Source organism: Chlorocebus sabaeus, chromosome 20 (genome assembly GCF_047675955.1).
Source record: "Chlorocebus sabaeus isolate Y175 chromosome 20, mChlSab1.0.hap1, whole genome shotgun sequence".
In the NCBI taxonomy this organism is placed as follows: Eukaryota; Metazoa; Chordata; class Mammalia; order Primates; family Cercopithecidae; genus Chlorocebus; species Chlorocebus sabaeus.
The window spans coordinates 79,497,122-79,515,398 of record NC_132923.1 but is presented as its reverse complement, the minus strand read 5'-3'; the positions used below and the strand labels follow the sequence as shown (position 1 = coordinate 79,515,398).

General features: G+C 40.7%; 1 protein-coding gene across 18 annotated transcripts in view; it reads right to left on the bottom strand.

Moving 5' to 3' along the window:
• The window catches only part of DAB1 (DAB adaptor protein 1), a 434,090-nt gene that overhangs the window by 302,421 nt on the left and 113,392 nt on the right, over positions 1 to 18,277 (bottom strand). The window lies entirely within an intron of this gene.

Below are 18,277 nucleotides of genomic sequence, written 5' to 3'. Positions count from 1 at the left end.
AACTCAAACACTGTGCTAGGAAGAGAATAATGATAATAAAGATAATACAACCACTTCACTTACAGGTAATAGTTACTATATACTATGCCCTTAGCTACTGCTTCACATATAGTATCTCACTTGGTCTCATTCAAATTAAACGAATATACAGTATTCTCTTTGATAATAGTCTTTTCCTGTGACTATCTGATAGTTATATGAGAGTTCTATTAAAAAGTAAACATTTCACCAATTTCCACTTTTGAAAAGTATTAAGAAAAAGCTATTAGAAATGGATCTTCGAATTGTGCAGCCAATTCTTAGTTCATCCCACAGATCTAGAACGGTTTAATAGAAAACGACTGACCTCGAATGCCAGTTTCAGTTCAAAAATAATAATGACCCAAACCTGTTAATCATGACAATCTAGTTAATCTTAACCAGAAAGTCTAATATAAAAGCCATGTAAAATTATAGTAAAGCTTGGATATGAGGAAATTCCCACCTTAATCCAAAGATATCTGTTTTGTTTTATTTATATATAAGCTAACTATTTTTTAAAAAGGAAATGGCCCAAATGAAAGTACTTGATCTAGTGAATCTAAGGCTACAACTAAGAAAAACAGAAAGTTATCTTTGTAAAACAGGGTCCATGAAATCGTACACAGAAAATGAGAATTTATCCTGTCACTTTTATACCATCTATCTATACCTTGCCACCAGCCCCCACACCCTTTCCAGCCCCTTGTCTCTAAGACAACGTTCAATGGAAGATGACAGAGTCACAAAATTTGGTCATGTATAAACATAATCAAATTTATTAATAATATTTACCATTTCATTGCAGCAAGTATTTACTAAGAATCTACTATGGACCAGGTACAAATGCTAGCTCATTCATGTTAACAGATATTTACCAAGTAGCCATACTGGCCAAGAGTACGTAGTCAAAGGCTGGTTCCTATTCTCAAAGAAGCTCAATCTAACAGGGGTATCAGTCATGTAAGGGATGGCAACACACATATGTGACCAAAACTAAAACAGGCATATAAATACCAGGCATACGGGGCAGAAAGATGCAAGTATTCATCTTTGCTTGGAAGGGTCAATAAAGCTTCAGAGGATAAGCCCTAGTCTGTGAGATGTTGAAGAGTAATGTTTCTGTCAAAAGGACAATAAGGGAAAGGACCAACAGCTTCTCAATAATTATATGTAGAATGAATGAATGAATGAATAGTTGTTTCAGGCAGAAAGATCAGCATGTATAAAAGCAAGGAGGAGTGAAATCAACAACCAAACAAGTAAAAGGAGGCACAAGTCTAGCAGGGAGGTGATGCACTTCCCCATCTTCCCAGTTTTTCCTTGTGCTGCTATCTTTCTATGGAATCTCTTGTCTCAAGTCTGCCTTGACATTCTATTGACTCCTCAAGGTTCAGTTCGAAGAGACATCACAGGCAGAAAGATGTTTTGATCTCCGTAGCAAAACAGACTCTCTCCCAACTTATTTTATGATTTGATTTTTGGACAACTTCAGTTTCAGCCACTTACAAGCCACATGATTTGAGGAAGTTACTCAACCTGGTCTTTGCCTCAGTTTCTTCATCTGTACACTGGGGATAATAGTGCCCACTGGCGGAGCTGTTGTGGCAATCAAGTATGATCACACACGTAATGTGATTGGAAGAGTGTCTGGCACGCCTCCTGGTAAGCATTTAATAAATATTAGGCACATAAATTCCTGTGCCACTTGCTCAAGGCCACATGGCTGGTATGTGATCGAAAGTCTGTATTATCTCCCCTTTACAAAGGAAGAAACTGATTCAAGTTAATTTTGCTGTTTGAGGATGAATTGTAGGAAATGGTATCATATTGGTCTTGGACACAGTAGGTGCCTAATCTATAAATTCAGAAAGTAGCTGAAATATATGGATTTTACACATTTTCAAGAATTTTTTAAAATCAGTGTATAAAACTGGATTGGATTTGGGCCATTTTCTCTTCTTCAACCTTCTAAATCACAATATAGCATCTCTCCCTATTTCTATCTTCAAAGATGCTTGTTCAACAAAATATGATTATGTTCAAGTGTTACAAGCATTACTTGTGAATTTCTGAAGTACATCCCTACATCAATAATGAAAGGAAACCACCATGATTCTGAATAAAAACTTAAATAAGGAAGCTACAGTACTGTGAGAACGTACCCAGTATGGACCCTGGCATCCCCTTTAATTTTCCAAAAGGCAGAGGTTGAGCAAATGCTGTGAAGTAACTCCAAATTATTTAGGAAATTCGCTTCTTTGTAATTAAGGAGATTAAAGTCCTCCAGGGCCAGAAACCATGTGACAACTCAAATCATTTTCCCCAGTGAAAGCTGTGAAACCCTATCAGTTAAATTCAGGCTTGCCTGGAATTTTGAAATGCTTCAATAATATTTCTTTGCTCCACACAATCTGCAGTAATTTAATATTCCTGAAGTGTGTCAGGTTTTTTATAATGAGCTCTTCAAATCTAAATGTGAATTATGTAACATTCCACTACAGACATTCTGTCTAGTGAACTGCTTCTAAAATGTAAAATTTCATGTTTAGCGATGGGGTGGGGGCCAAAAACACCAAACCACAAAGCAGAGAAAACAGATATGCCTTTTTTTTTTAAAACAAAGCATGAAGGTTTCAGCAGCTACAACAGAACAAACACACAGTAAACACATACTATAATACACATTTACGTTCTTTCTTTCCCCCTTTCCTCATATAATCCCACAATAAAACATCTATTACTTATTGAGGGCTCACTATTTGCCAAGTACTATGCTATAAGTTTTTCTGGCATTATTTGATGCAATTCATTCAACTATTTGAAGAGTCCAATATAATTATCTACATTAAACAAATGAGGAAACTGAGGCACAAGCCAGCTTAGGAGCTTGTCCAAAGTCACATAGCTAGTAAATAGTACAGCACAGGGCAAGTTACAACACACTCGTCTCTCCAACTTCACTCAAAGCCCTCCCAGATTTCCATCAGTGGGTGAATGAAAAAACAAAATATTTGTACCATGGACTATTACTCAACGTATAAAGGAAATGTAGTACTGATACACACTGCAATGTGGATAAACCCTGAAAACAGCAAGCCAAGTAAGTTAGACAAAATATGTTGCATATTGTATGACTTCACTTATATGAAATATTCAAAATAGACAAATCCTTGGAGACAGAATGCAGATCAGTGGTTGCCAGGGGCTATGGGAGGGGCATAAGGCTGAGGAACTGCTTAATGGGTATGGGGTCTTCTTTGGGAGTGATGAAAATATTCTGGAACCAGACAGAGGTGATGTTGCACAACATCGTGACTACAATAAATATGACTTTAAAATGGTTAATTTTATGTCATGTGAATTTCACCCAATTAGAAAAACAAAACAAAACCCCTCCCAACCTGATATGAGCCTTGTGTGACAACACTAAGGCCACAGGAAATTCCAGTTTAAAAACATAACGTAGTGCTAAAAAACAGATGAAAATGTAGTTTTCCCAAAACCAAGACTTTGAGTTTGTGTGGCAGTAACGGCATGCATTAAAACTCTATGTCACTATTGGCATGTTTTGTGATTTGATGTCTGTCTTAGCTTCATCCAAGGTGTAAAGCATAGAAAACGGGACATTTATCAACAAGGCCCAAAGGTTTATAACAGTACAGACAAGAAGCCTCAGTTTCCTCATCCGTAAAATGGGAATACCACCACCAAGTATGTGAGATTTAGAAGATAAATGAGATTTGGGCATTAAAAAGCCTAGCTCAGTCTATAGCATGCTACCTTTATCTTTATAAAAAGATACACAGGATAAACAAACCAGATAACACGAAAGTTGTTTTTCATCACTTAGTGGTGATGTGACTGGGTGTCAGGGTGAAACGGATGTGGCAGAGGGTGATACTTCTCAGGATACAGCTTTTTGCATAATTCCCACATTTGGAAGCATATTAATGTTCTACCTATCTGAAAAAAAATAAATTAATAGGGAAGGGAAGGGTGAGCGTAAAACTAAAAGTAGACGGAAGCAAATCAATTCAATTGTATGTTAAACGGACATCGTAAGCACACTTGCTAAAGAGGTGGAGGAGAAAAAACTATCAAATAACATACACACAGAACTGGATGGCACACACCCAGTCTTGCGTAAAGGTGAAGCAAGAGTAGCAGCAAACAAATTCTGAAGTCTTTTTAGCAGGCTTGTTTTCTGTAGTGTTGTGAGCAAATCAATTCTGAAACTATTTTCGATGTTCTATAGAATGGAGCAAGGGAATAAATGCACAGATATTGTTGGGAGCCAAGCTTCTCCTATGGGACAAGGGATGTTAAAACATGGAAAGGAAAGCAGGAAAGAATGCTAAAGTGATAGATTGAAAATTGTAGGTTTCAAAGTAAACTCGGGATTTATAAAGTATGCATGCATCTGTATATAAATGTATAGGTATGAATGTATGTATGTGTTGATACGCAACTATTTCCTATCTCTGTCCATTAAGAGGGCCTAGGAGCAAAGATACTCTAGCAACAATGAGATAACTAATACTTAGATTTTGGATTCTGTTATCATTTTCCAGCAAAAGAAACCAAGGCTTCTTGGGGGAAATGAATTATTTCAGAGCTGGTGCATGGCACGTACAAAACGAGCCTGAAATATCTTGTTATTCCAGAAATTAAGTGCTCAAAACAAACAAAAAATGATGAGAGAATTTTATAAAGGACACAGAAGCCATCGTGAAGAGTTCTTGCCAGCCTAATTAGGAATTATTTAAACACTGCTATAATTAAGGATGGTAATAAATAATAAACCATTGAAAAAAATAGAAATCCACAAATCTATACTGATGACAGACAGACATACAAATGGGGTAAGAATGGAAGGCTGTCTTGCTTATAGCAGAACAGGTGCTGACTGGTAAATACCGAGTGCTGGAGTTATAAAATCAACATTTTGCAGCCATCAGAGCCATCAGAGTAAAGACTGGATCATCAACAGATGCTAAGTCCAGGGAAAAATGTTTGATAAGAAGCAGAATATTTCCAGGTCTTAAACTGTCTTCCCACTTATTGTGTATCAGTTCCAAGGGAAACTTTGTAATTGCATAGTGGAGAAATTGGACAAAACCTTGTTAACAAAATTAACTTCAACAAACAGGGGCAGATGGACAGCATGTGATACCCTGAGCAGAACACAACATCACTATGCAGTACTGTGTAGTCTTCTGGCCAGGAATCTAATCAGATTAGGCATTTAAAAAATGGGAAGGGGAGAGCTGTAGTCATTGAAAACGTAATAAAAGACAAAGAGAAGCTGTGGAAATATTTTAGATTAAAAGAAATTAAGCAGAAATAACAATTAAATATCATATCTATACAGGATATTATACTGGAGAGAAAAGAAATGTTAGCCCCCCAAAATTACTGAGCCAATTGATAAACCTGAATATGAATAGTAAGTTAGGTAAACATATTGCATTAATGGTAAATCTATTTAACTTGAAAACTTTCCTGTTATTATATAAAATAATATAGTTGTTTTTAGGAAACGCATTAATTATTCAGGAGTAAAGGGCCAAGATATGTGCACCTTATATTCAGACGATTCAGAAAAAAATTCATATACATGTATACTTGCATGTGTATGCATATACATGGGAATATATTTATATATACATGCACAGTGAGAAAACACACAAATGATGAATCAAGTAAGATAAAATATCAGCAATGGGTGATACTAAGTAAAGGGCATATGGTGTTTTTTTCATATTCTTATGCCTATACTTTTTTCCTGTAATTGTGAGATTATTTACAAATTAAGAAAAAGGGAAAAAAAGCCTAGCTCAAACTCTAACACAAAGAAGTATGTAGTTAAGTCAATTCTGGCCTCACTTTTCTCCTAAGTTCCAACCCATTCCAGCTCCCTAGATGGGATGCTTTCTAATGCCCAAGGCTAGCTGAGTTTAAAATTCGTTTATGGCTGCCAGTTCTGACTCCGCCTCCACCCCTGTAACTCCCCAGACTGCCAAACTTGGCAGAAGTCTACGGACCAAAGTTGCATGGAACAGGGTCCTCTCTTCCTGAGCTCTAAACTCCCCCTCTAGACTGTATTCCATGCCCACTCAGACTTTACATCCTCCTATCCCCTGAACCACTGCAGGTTCCTTTAATTACTCAGCCTAAATAGCCCTTTTGTAGATTATGTATCTCCCTCTCCATCCCTGGGACTATGTCATTAACCTGTCAATTCCCCCATGCTGCATATTTGATTTTTGCAGGGTCAAGACAACAGTTAAATGTAAGGCTCTGCAGGAACCCAGTGGCAGCAGTTCTATAAAGCTGCTGTGGGTGTGAAAGGTACAAGTGCTATAGAAACTTTTGGCAGAATAGTGAGAGATGCTGCATCTTTCTGCTAATAAAAGACCATCATTGCAGCAGATGTACAATCATCATCTTCTTTACCAAACCTTTCAAGAAAAATAATACATTGATAGGACATATTCCTAGCTTTAAAACTTTGAAGCCCACAAAACTGATAGATTGACAGCCTTGGTACGGATCCAGTCAAAGCTCTCTTGCCATAACGGTAACAAGAAAGAGGAAAAAACAAATCACAAATATGGGAGACTATCTTAGTCTAACAGCTCATCTTCATGGTGTGGCATTGTTAGTTATATTTACCCCGCATTATTAAAAAAAATAAAATTTTAGGCAATTTATAGAAAGCCTTATAAAATCCATTTTCTATAATAGGATAAACCAAATAAGAAAGTAGTAACAGGCCGGGCGTGGTGGCTCAAGCCTGTAATCCCAGCACTTTGGGAGGCCGAGACGGGCGGATCACGAGGTCAGGAGATCGAGACCATCCTGGCTAACACGGTGAAACCCCATCTCTACTAAAAAAATACAAAAAAACTAGCCGGGCGAGGTGGCGGGTGCCTCTAGTCCCAGCTACTTGGGAGGCTGAGGCAGGAGAATGGCGTGAACCCGGGAGGCGGAGCTTGCAGTGAGCCCAGATCGTGCCATTGCACTCCACCTGGGTGACAGAGCAAGACTCTATCTCAAAAAAAAGAAAGAAAGAAAGTAGGAGCAAAGGGACACAAAAAATTAGAAATGAAGATGAAGGCAGAAGCAAGAATAAGACATCAAAACATTGATACGGCTGTAGAAGACAGGCTATATGTTTGACTATGAGATTCCTAGAAGCCAAAGCAAAGAGAGAAAAGATCAGTTACAATTTCACAAAACCTATAGAACTTTTATTTCCCTTTGGACCAGAAGTGGAGAAAGAAAACTATCTATCAGTTTTCATGAAATCGACACTGTGATATCACAAATGTTAACATAAGCAATGTCTCTATAAAATTCTAAAAGAGAACGTGCCACATCTCTTACTGTATGCTGAGATCATAAAACTAACACTGACAGCATAATACAAGTAGTAACAATTTTAAATAGGGACCAAACAATGCGGCCAAAATCCATTTAAGTTGTTTATGAACAAGGCATATTTTCTTTTTATTAACTAAATTGAAAGGTAAATAAGGGGGATCTTGCGACACAGTATCTGATGGTCTAGCTTTTCTAGGGTATAATCTAGAATTAAACAAACTAATCTTTTTTATCAGTTTACTCATCTGTAAAATAGAATAATAATAGAATAATCTCATAGGTTTATGTGAAAGTATTTTCGGAAAAATAAAATGCTATGTTCCAGAAGGCAGCACTCTTGTTATTCAGACATCAGTCAATCTCTGGCAAGGCAAAGAGGGAGGGAAGACAGTGTGCTTCTATAATCAAACTCAAAGCTAACAAAAGCCAGAACCGGGTTTTAGCAATATTAAAGGAATTTATTTGACAGCAACATGGCATACTTAGCAACATTTCATTTAACTAATGGATCACACAGTTTCGTTAACTATTTATAGCACCATGAAAATTCATTACATAAACTCTTAGGGTATCAGAAAAAAAACAAGTGTATAAACCTAAAATAATTCCGCTAGTGTTTTCAATAATTGGGACCCCAGTTACATCCAACCTTCTAAAATTCTCACCTCTAATTTTACAAAAACATATCGACCAGCAATTGGCAGAATCTAAAGCAGCCAGCTGTCCAAGGGGCTGGGCTGGAAGCCTGCCTGACTCCGCCATTGACTGCCTGGGTCAATTTAGACCTTTAAGCTCTGTAACCAGTCTCAGCCTCAATTTCTTCCTCTGTAAAATGGGAATACCTTTTCATCTCACTGGGCTTACAGGAGACCAAAATGCGCAAAGCTATATAAAATATCACAGCTGCCTGCCTTGCGTTCAGCTCATTCTCTTCTCCCACCTCCCTTTCTCTCCTCATCCTCTTTTTCTCTACCCTGTCATACAGCTGTGGCTCTGTCTGCCCAGCAGGCCTTAAACTGTCCCAACCCTGAGTAGGAAAGTGCCCTATACACCTTTGCGTCCACACCAGCCCCCTGCACAGGGCCTGCCATGTTGTATTGGCTGGCAACAAATATTTAAATAAGGAAACAAATTCACTGATTCATTGAGCAAGAAGTTATTAAACACCTATTCTTTGATAGACCACTGTTCTAGATGCTCAGAAAGAAATAAAGATGACATAATTCCAACTGCAAGGAGCTCAAATTGTTAGGGAGGGAAAAAGAGACAGTGATTGCATGGCATGCTAACAGCTGGTATGAGAGAAATCATAGGATTCTCAGGGATGCAGAGGATAGGCACTGCCTCAACCTGGAGATGCTACAGGGTGGAGTGAGGCAGAGTTAGCAGTGGGGACGCAGACGGTAGACTTCCGAGAAGAGGAGATCCTTGAACTGAGTTCAGGAAGACTAGTAAATGTTAGTCACCTTAAGAAGAAAAGCTGTGGATGTTAGCATGAAACAGAGAGAAGACATAATCAATCCTGGGAACTCAAACAGTTCATCATGGCTGGGTAGCAACAAGAGGCAAGTCTGCAGAAAGAGACAGAGGCCAGACTGCAGTGGACCTGAATTCAGATTCTGCTAGTGAGGTGCTTGAAAGGGGTGCTGTAAACCCAGTGGTATACAGCCCAAGGAGGCCCCAAGAAAATCCACTGGGATGGGAAAATCAAACTCTACAATGTGTAAGATTATTTTTAGCTACAAAAATAAATAAAGGTTTATTCATTTAACATGCAGATCAATAGTAGCACATGTATGTACCATATTCCAAAATTCATGCACTGGTGAAGACCTCAAAAATTACTCATTGATTCATTGACTACTCACAGGTGACAGGGGCCACCACAGTGGGATAACAGGGGAGCAACTGATACAGATTATGTTCTTGCAAGATGGTGCTTGTCCAGGAATCACCCAGGGACTGAGGGCCAAGCAAAAGACTGCTGCGTGAAGGGAATAAATTTAAAAGCACACATGCTTCCATTTTCTTCTCCAAAGAGGTCCTAGATAAATGAATCTTAAAAAAAAAAAAAAAAAAAAGTAAAAAGCAAACATACCCAACTCCTTCAGAACATAGTCATTAAATCACAGGTTCTGTCAATCAAATCAGGTCAACACACACTTCCCAAACACTGACTCTGTGTAAGCAGACCCTGTAAATGCTGGAGGTACAGAAGGAGATTAAACAAGGCTGACCACAGCTACAGCCTCCCAGGGCAGGGTCTGACCTCAGGTGCTCATCACACCTGCTCTCCAACACACGGGTTCTAAAGGGGCATCTCCCTCATTGGCCTTTATAGCGACGATACCATTCCTCATTTTAACCCGACTCCACACCAGCCAGGTGAGGGGAGGCAGGCATACTGTGTTTATTTGCTCTTGGAGACCGAAAGCCCTGCGCTCATCCCTGTTTCCTCCACAGAGTGTTTGAGCAACGTGAACTATTGCTATTCCCTAGGGTCTAGCAGGGAGAAAAGACAAGTATTTAACACCAGCCTCCCTGTGAAGGGGATTTTAAATAAACAAATGCCGCATTCAGCAGCTTCACCTGCTGATTTACCTAAAATATATACCGCCATTATTTACTCTCCCTTCCACAAGCTGCATTTCATTATCTTCAAAGTTGACAATCAGAAAGAGAACAGAACCAACACCTTAAGTACCAAGCCTAGCTAGTGCAACAGATGTCCCCAAGCTGCTCCGCTTCACGAGTGCCCCTGGGCAGGGACTCATCTTGAACCATCCAACTCTCAGTGACTGTCTGGGTCCCAATGACAGATTCCTCCTGTAAGAGTCTTACCGGCTGGAACCACTTAAGGTCCCTGCTAATAGATGCCACCTTCTCCTTCTGGAGAGAAGAGAAAGACAGGTGGCAGGCTTTCTCTCATCACTGATAACCTATTTTTCTTCTCGCTCCCCTCAAACATATTTTTACCGCCTTCCTTTTGACAAAAAGGGCTATCATCTTCCTTTAGCTTGCTAAATCTCAATTACTGTAAAATCGATACATGGATGGCTCAAATTTTCTCCACAAAAGGATCTGCGCTTGACGGGAAGCAACCAAATTTCCACAATTATCTCCCTGACAAAAAGCACACGCAACAGCGATAACCGTGTTTTCCTGAAGCCATAAATGAGAATGGAGGCCCTGACAAAGGATGTCTTTTTGTTGTTGTTTCCTGATTTGTGAATGTATTTATTGGAACCATCTCACAGAAACGTAGAAATGCAATCACACTTGGAAAGTAATGAGCAAATCAGCAACATGGAAAAGCCTCCTCACTGTTTCACCCTTTAAACCCACTAAACTCAAACTCCCCTGCACAGGAAGCCTTCCCTGACCACCTACCTGCACTCACTCCTTACACACCACACCGCTACCTACGAGGAAGAGCACGGTGGGCACCTCTCGAACGGGAGCTACAGCTGGAATCACCTGAGGAGCTGCTGCCCATCCCTGGATTCTTATTTAATTGGTTTGAGGTGCAACATGGGTACTGGGATTTTTTTTCTTTAATTTTATGTTTTAGAGACAGAGTCTCACTCTGTTGTGGGATAGAGTGCAGCGGTACAATCACAGCTTACTGCAGCCTCAACTCCTGGGTTTGAGGGATCCTCCCACCTCAGCGTCCCAGGTAGCTGGGACTACAGGTGCATGACACTGCACCCAGCTTGGCAAAAGAAGATTTAAAAGCTTCCCAGGTGATTCTAAAATGCAGTCACATTTGGCAAACACAGAAATAAAGGTTAAGAGAACTTGGCCTGACCCCTCTCACTACTTGGGTAGAGTTGGGCACGTTATTTAACTCCCACAAGCCTGAATGTGTTCACTGCAAAATGCGATGACTCTGAATACATGCCACATCTGACTACAGTATTAAATGATGTAATCCACATAAAATGTTTATCTCACAGTGGTAAGTGCTGGTGGAAAGCAGAGAAATGCCCCTCCCCAAAGATGCCCAAGCCCTAATCACTGGAACCTGATGTAGATGACTGAGATAATGAAAACTGGGGCTTTTGAACTCCTGAGATTTAGATGACATTTGAGGTTTTGAACACAAGAGACCAGAGAGATCCTGGGATGGGGGGATATATACTGCATGAAGGATGAACGCTGATCTTTGGGTGGGAGGGCTGACAGTGGTAGACAGAACGGTGACGCCCACAGATGCCTCCTCCCTAGCTTCTGGAGCCTGTGAACATGTTGTCTGTTACATGGCAAAGGAGTTGTATGTGTTACTGCCCTGCTCTGCCTTTCACCCCAGTCAAGTCCCAGCTGGCGGGCCCAGGACAGATCCCTCCCCAAGGACAATCTGCTGCCTGACCAGCAGTCACAGTTCAGCCTGGCAGAAAGAACTACATCCAAGTTGGATATATAAAAAGATATGCATATTCTGTCTTTCAAGAATTTGAATTTGTTAATGCAGATTCTATCCACGGGTAGAGAGACCAGAAGTGAAAAAGATGAAGAGGCAGAAGCCAGGAGGCAGTAAGGCCAAGACTTTGCAGAAGTTGTGAGTTAGCAGAAGTGAGGACTAGCAGAAGGCACTAGGTAAAGAAAAAATAGATAATTAGAAAGCGGAAAGAGATCATTTTCAGTAGAAGTAGAAACTGAAGACACTCAATGGCAGGGAACAAACAAAATCCTGTGCAGTGGGAACAACACGATACCTAATCCCAGGAGATACCCAGGATCCTTCCTGTTAGAAAGTCATACCCAGTTTTCACAAGGCCAGGCTCTATGGCTATTCCTAACTCCAGAAAATCTCCCCCATGCCTTACTGCTATTCATGGCCTTACTATGTTATAGTCCTCCTTATGGTAGGGTCCTGCAACAAACAGCCTGAAGCTCCTATACCTGTCATCGGAACCCTTAGTCCTTTCTCGTATTGCTATAGAGAAATACCTGAGGCTCCGTAATTTATAAAAAAAGAGGTTTATCTGGCTTATAGTTCTGGGGAGGCTTCAGAAAGCTTTTACTCATAGCAGAAGGGAAGGTAAAACAGGAGCAGGCACTTCATGTGGTAAAAACAGGAGCAGGAGAGAGGGTGGGGGAGGTGCCTCATACTTTTAAACAATCAAGTACCCTGAGAACTCACTCACTATTGTGAAGACAGCATTGAGAGATGGGGCTCCACAATTCATGAGGAATCCACCCCCCATCCTGCATCCAGTAACCTCCCACCAGGCCCCACCTCCAATACTGGAGATTACAATTCAGCATGAGGTTTGGGCAGGGACACAGATCCAAACTATACCACCGTTATCTGGTGTCTGGCAAAGAAAAGCCATGAGCACATCACCGTCTCACAGACTTGCCCTGGGAGTTCCAACTGTAGCTCCACCAAGTCCCAGATGTGTGACCTTCAGCAAATCTCTTGAAGTCTTTGAGCCTCCCTTTCTACCTCTGGAAAGCTTGGAAATTGGTACCTTACCCATAAGCGTTGCTGAGTAGAATAAATAAGGTAATATATGCAAATTGCCTGGTACTAGAGAAGGTGTTCATTACATATTGTTTGCCTTCCCTTCCCTCTATTTCATTTGCATATACTTCTTTGGAATGAAAAGAAAGGTGTTTTTGATATTTATTTGCTATACCATATAACTATTGATTACTTAATCCATACTTCTCAAAAAGAGTTAGGAAACAATTATTAATACCAAAAAATTATTTCTCCTATGATGTGAAATCTGATATGTTCACTTTGCCTGATCTTCAGGCTCTAGTTCGGTATATCTCCCCAAACTCACAACTCAAGTCAGCATCCCTAAGTGAAATACAAGCTATAGGCGGACCGGGTTGGTCACAGACCCCAGAGCACACCTTGGTTATCAAATACCACACTTCCTCACCTATTCAAACTCAGCTCACCTTTGGAGGTGCCAGCGGGAAACTGATGACACACTCACATTAAGATTATTTCTGAAGACTTAATAAAGAGATTATTTACACATGAGTGGGCTAGGTTGAAGAGAAACCCCAAAGGACAGTGCAGTGTCCCAGGGAGAGAAGAGCAGAACTGTTATCTCTGCTAGGCCTGAAGGGATGAGAGGAGGGAAAGGCTACCAGACCAGGAGGGAACCCTGTAGAGACAGTTCCTTAAAAGGAGCAGTGACCTTCAGTCTAGGAAGCAGTAAACCCAAGGCCAGCCAGCAGGGAGAAAGAAGCTGAAAGGGAGATCAAAAACACAGAGACTTACCTCTCCTTTCCTCTCCTAAGCCTCCTGCTAGGACCCAGCACTGGCTAATCCCCATAAGTGGCCAAAGGGTCAGAAGGCCCACAGAGGAAAGAGGGATGGATGCAGTCCACACAGGTCAGCTTCCCAGAGCAGGAGAATGGGGCAGAGAGAGCCCCTGGAGGGGCAAGCAGAAGACAGCCAAAGGCCCAGGTGAAGCCCTCCCGCTCCAGTAAGGATTTCCTATCACAGCCTATATTCTTCAAAATTCCCAAGGAACTGCATGCCTTTATGTCTCCTATAACAGAGCATAAAACAGAAGGGAGAAATGAAGAAAAGGAAGCAATTACCTTCATGAGAACCTACTAGGCTTCATGTTCTGTGCTAAGCAGTGTACACATTCCCCATGCCGTTACTTCTTTACAATCTGGGAAGGTAAGTATGATTGTTCCCATTTTGAAGTGGTGGAAACAGAGGCACAGAAGTGATAAAGTATCAAGTCCCGGGTCCCATTCCTATGGTGAATCCAGATCTAGAACCCAAGTGTATCTGATTCTAAATGTCACAACATTTCCAGAAAACCATACTGCCTTCATAGTCATTTCTTATCTACCTGTATCTTGTCCCTCAATGAGCCTGAAGGCCACCTGAAGGCATAGATGGCCTTCTATTTCTCTCGTATCTTCCTTTGTCTTTGTGTTAATAAGATGCAAGAAAGCTCCACATATATATTAGCTGATAAATAAAATCACAAAATCTTTGAAATCCCCACAATCCTATTTTTTTCTCAGTTTAAAAATACCTTGTTTTGCCAAACTCAGAAACTTCTTTTCTCTCTTAGAACAGGCTTTCTTTTTTTTTTAACACACATCTTAAATTGGGATTCACAACTCATTGCTCCCACAGGAAATCCCCCCAGGCTCCTTGTCTGTTCAGGCAAGCACTTGGTAAATTCGGAAAACAGTTTAGGTTCATTTCTGCTTGCCAAGTACAAGGCTTCTGGGTAGCCTGCTCTTACGCGAAGCTTTAAAAGAAATATTATGGTCATTTACTTAAGCATATCCAACAATATTTTTAAAAATGGACTCTTTGAAGTATTACTACTAATAAAAACAATAAAATAATTAATGATATGACCATGGCAGCTCTGTATATTTGATATTATGTGAGTGCAATCTTACCTGGTGAGAATTTCTAAAAGGCCCCAAGTGCCTTTCTGACATTTCATCATTAACTCCTTTTGCCTTCTCTGCAGGGTAGCAAAGGTGAGCTTGTGTAGGCTTCAAGTGGGGGTTGAGGCCTGAGGCCCAAACAACTCACTTTCTCCACTCCACACTCACCTCCCATTTAACAGGAAGACAACAAACCTCCTCAGAACATAGCAACAGTGAAAGGAAAGGATCTTGCAGTTTTTTAGGAGGACCCCCTGGGGTCCCCCTTCGTCTGTGCACTCATTTGACATTTCCTTTCTAACAACGACTGTCACGGTTTGCCAAATACCTTCTCTTTCGTGCTTTCATTTCATCTTCATGGTGCTGTCCTCATTTTACCGTGGTTGGAGATGATATAAGCCACAGTTTCCAGCTAAATAGGAGTGGACTCCATGCCTTTTGAGTCCAAGATTTTTTCTGTACCTTGTAAATACCACCTGAATTCTGGCTCTATATTATGCTATCTTAATTAGATGATCAGCCCTATTACAGGTACTGCCATCCTGAATGATAGTGAAAGAGTAGGACCTGTTGCTAGTAGGAGAGTTGCCTACAATCTTCCCCACTCCTCCCCAGCTGGTGAGACCACACCTCCTTCCCCACCTGTTGAATCTAGACCACACCTCCCAGACCACACCTCCTTCTCCATCTGCTGAATCTAGGCCACACCCTCTTTCCCTTTCTGTTGAATCTAGGCCATGCTCCCTTTCCTGTCTGTCGAATCTAGACCACACCTCCTTTCCTGTCTGCTGAATCTAGGCTACACCCTCTTTCCCTGTCTGTTGAATCCAGACCACCTCCCCTTCCCTGTCTGTTGAACATAGACTACACCCCCTTTCCTATCTGTTGAATCTAGGCCACACCCTCTTTCCTGTTTGTTGAATCTAAGCCACACCTCCTTTCCTGTATGTTGAATCTAGACCACACTCTCTTCCCTGTCAATTCAATCTAGACCACACCTCCTACCCCACCTTCTTTCCCTAGCTATGGAATCTAGACCACACCTCCCAGACCAGGCCTCCTCCCTATCTGCTGAATCTAGACTACACCTCCTGTCCAATCTGTTGAATCTCTGCACCTTTGCCCAGCCACCTGATGAGAGCTGTGGGGTCACTAACCTGAATAATAATGCTTTTTCCCTCTCCGGAGGGAACTTCAACCTTTGCTCATTAAAATTTATAGTCTAAATTAGAAGTACTCTTTAGAGATAAAAAGATCAAAATCAAGACAAAACAATACTAAATTGCTTCCAAGAACCAAACTAGTATGTCAGTTAATCCAGATTTGTAATTGGGTTATCCCTAAAAAATGAGCCAGCCTTGATTAGGTGCCCATTAGCTTTCAGCTTCCAGAGAGCAGCAAGCTAGTCCTGCAAACAGTCATTCTCTTGACATCTGTGATTCTCTGGGTATTACCAGTTAATGTCCATGCAAGGAGGAATGGATATATGATCAGAAGAAGCATGAAAAGATCTCCTCCTTTCAGGAATTCCAGGGGGAAACACCCACAGAAAATCACAGGGCTGAAAAAAATTGGTATATCAAATACTCCTTTGAAAAATTTTATAAAAGCTGTGAACACTTTCCCAAAACTCAAGTAAAGAACTTAAGATGTAAAGTGGGGATTTAAAAAAAAATTCAAAAAGGAAACAAAAACTCAATATGTTTTAAAAGCACAATTTAAAAATCGTCAGTACTATATGCACTGACTTTTCATCTTCTAACTTTTTATCCAATCATTCTGTTGGCATATGGCCACAAAATCACAGTAAAATAAGAAATGGCTTCTAATAATAATAAGACTGTATGGCTAAAAAGTACTTTTCCATCTGTGTGTCCACATGAAATTCTCTCAATACCCTCAGAAAAACACAAAATAGGAATCTCAGTGCTCATTTTAAAGACTGAGCAACTGAGGCTCCAGGAAGGAAACTGACTTACCTACAGCTCCAGTACTAGGAAATGGCGACAACCAAGCTAAGATCAAAGTCTTCAGGCTTCTAGTCTAGGGTTTTAAAGATGAAAAGAAACGCGGATATCAGCTAGACCCATAGCCTAGAGCAAGCTTGTCCAACCAGCACCCTGCCAGCCACATGTAGCCCAGGATGGCTTTGAATTCGACCCAACACAAATTCATAAACGTCCTTAAAATATTATGAAATTTTTTGTGATTTTCTTTAGCCCATCAGCTATCATTAGTGTATTTTATGTGTGGCCCAAGGATATTCTTCTTTTTCCAACGTGGCTCGGGGAAGCCAAAAGATTGGATACCCCTGACCTAGAGTCTTCACTTTACATTGAAGAACGGTATCTTAGGAAGATTGAATGCTTTGCCTGAAGTTACACAATAAGTAAGTTACGCAGATCAATTAGCTAGGTCACCTGATATTTAGTCCACTTCTGACAGCACTGTGGTCCACTGAGCCCATCGTTCATAACATCTGTCAGAGAGAATACTTCCTATATGATTTGTATTATTAGGCAATTTCTAGCTTCATTCACTTTTGTAAGATTTCTGCTCCTAGAATAAGTTTGTTTTAAAACATTTCAAAAAGCATAAAAGTGTCTTTTAAAAGAATTAAAGCATGATAAGACTTCTCCCCACACTTTAGAGGGAGCCCTTTGTACACAACATAATTTACCAAAACTCAGGTAACATAACTTACCAAACTCAACGTTTCCTAGCATTCTAGAAAACATTTTCCTAGAACTCCAGGCACAGGCAAGAAAGAACTCAGACACAGAAGAAATAACTCAGCAGCTGAAAGCAAACAAACCCCAACAACCTAGGCAAATTAATTTCTAGTAAAGAGCTCTACTCAGAGATTTAAAAATATAAAGTTAAATGCTACATTACCCATGTTGATCACGCTGCAGAGCAAAGCTCCAGAACAGACAGCCCTCCTGGCCCTTGTGGGAGCTCAAAGCCACCCCACAAAGAAGGAAGGACAAAGTACACAGCTGAGATCATAATTAGTGACTTTCAGTGATCACCAGAGAAGGGGTTTGGCAAGGAGCAATCACATGAGGAGACGCAGTTTAGTGTTCTGCTGCAAACATCATCAGGGCAGGAGGCATTCACACACAGACCCCCGCCACTCCAAACACGTTTATTTACTTTTTCAATCAATGCATAGTATAATTTACAGACTGCGGGCTGTTTGCCATACATTGTTCAGCTCTGAGGACACAGATTATGTTCTAGTGAAGGGTGGTGGACAATAAATCAATCAAGTCTATCAAGTATACTATATGTCAGGTATTGGTAAGTGTTACGAAGAAAAACAAGGATGGGAGGGCTATACGAAGTGCTGGAGAAGAGTAAGTCTTTTTAATGAGTAGTTAGCGAAGGCCACACTGAGATGACATTGGAGCAAAACGTTTAAGAGGGTGAAGGTGCATGCCATGCAGAGATCTGGGGGAAGAGCATTTGGGGCAGA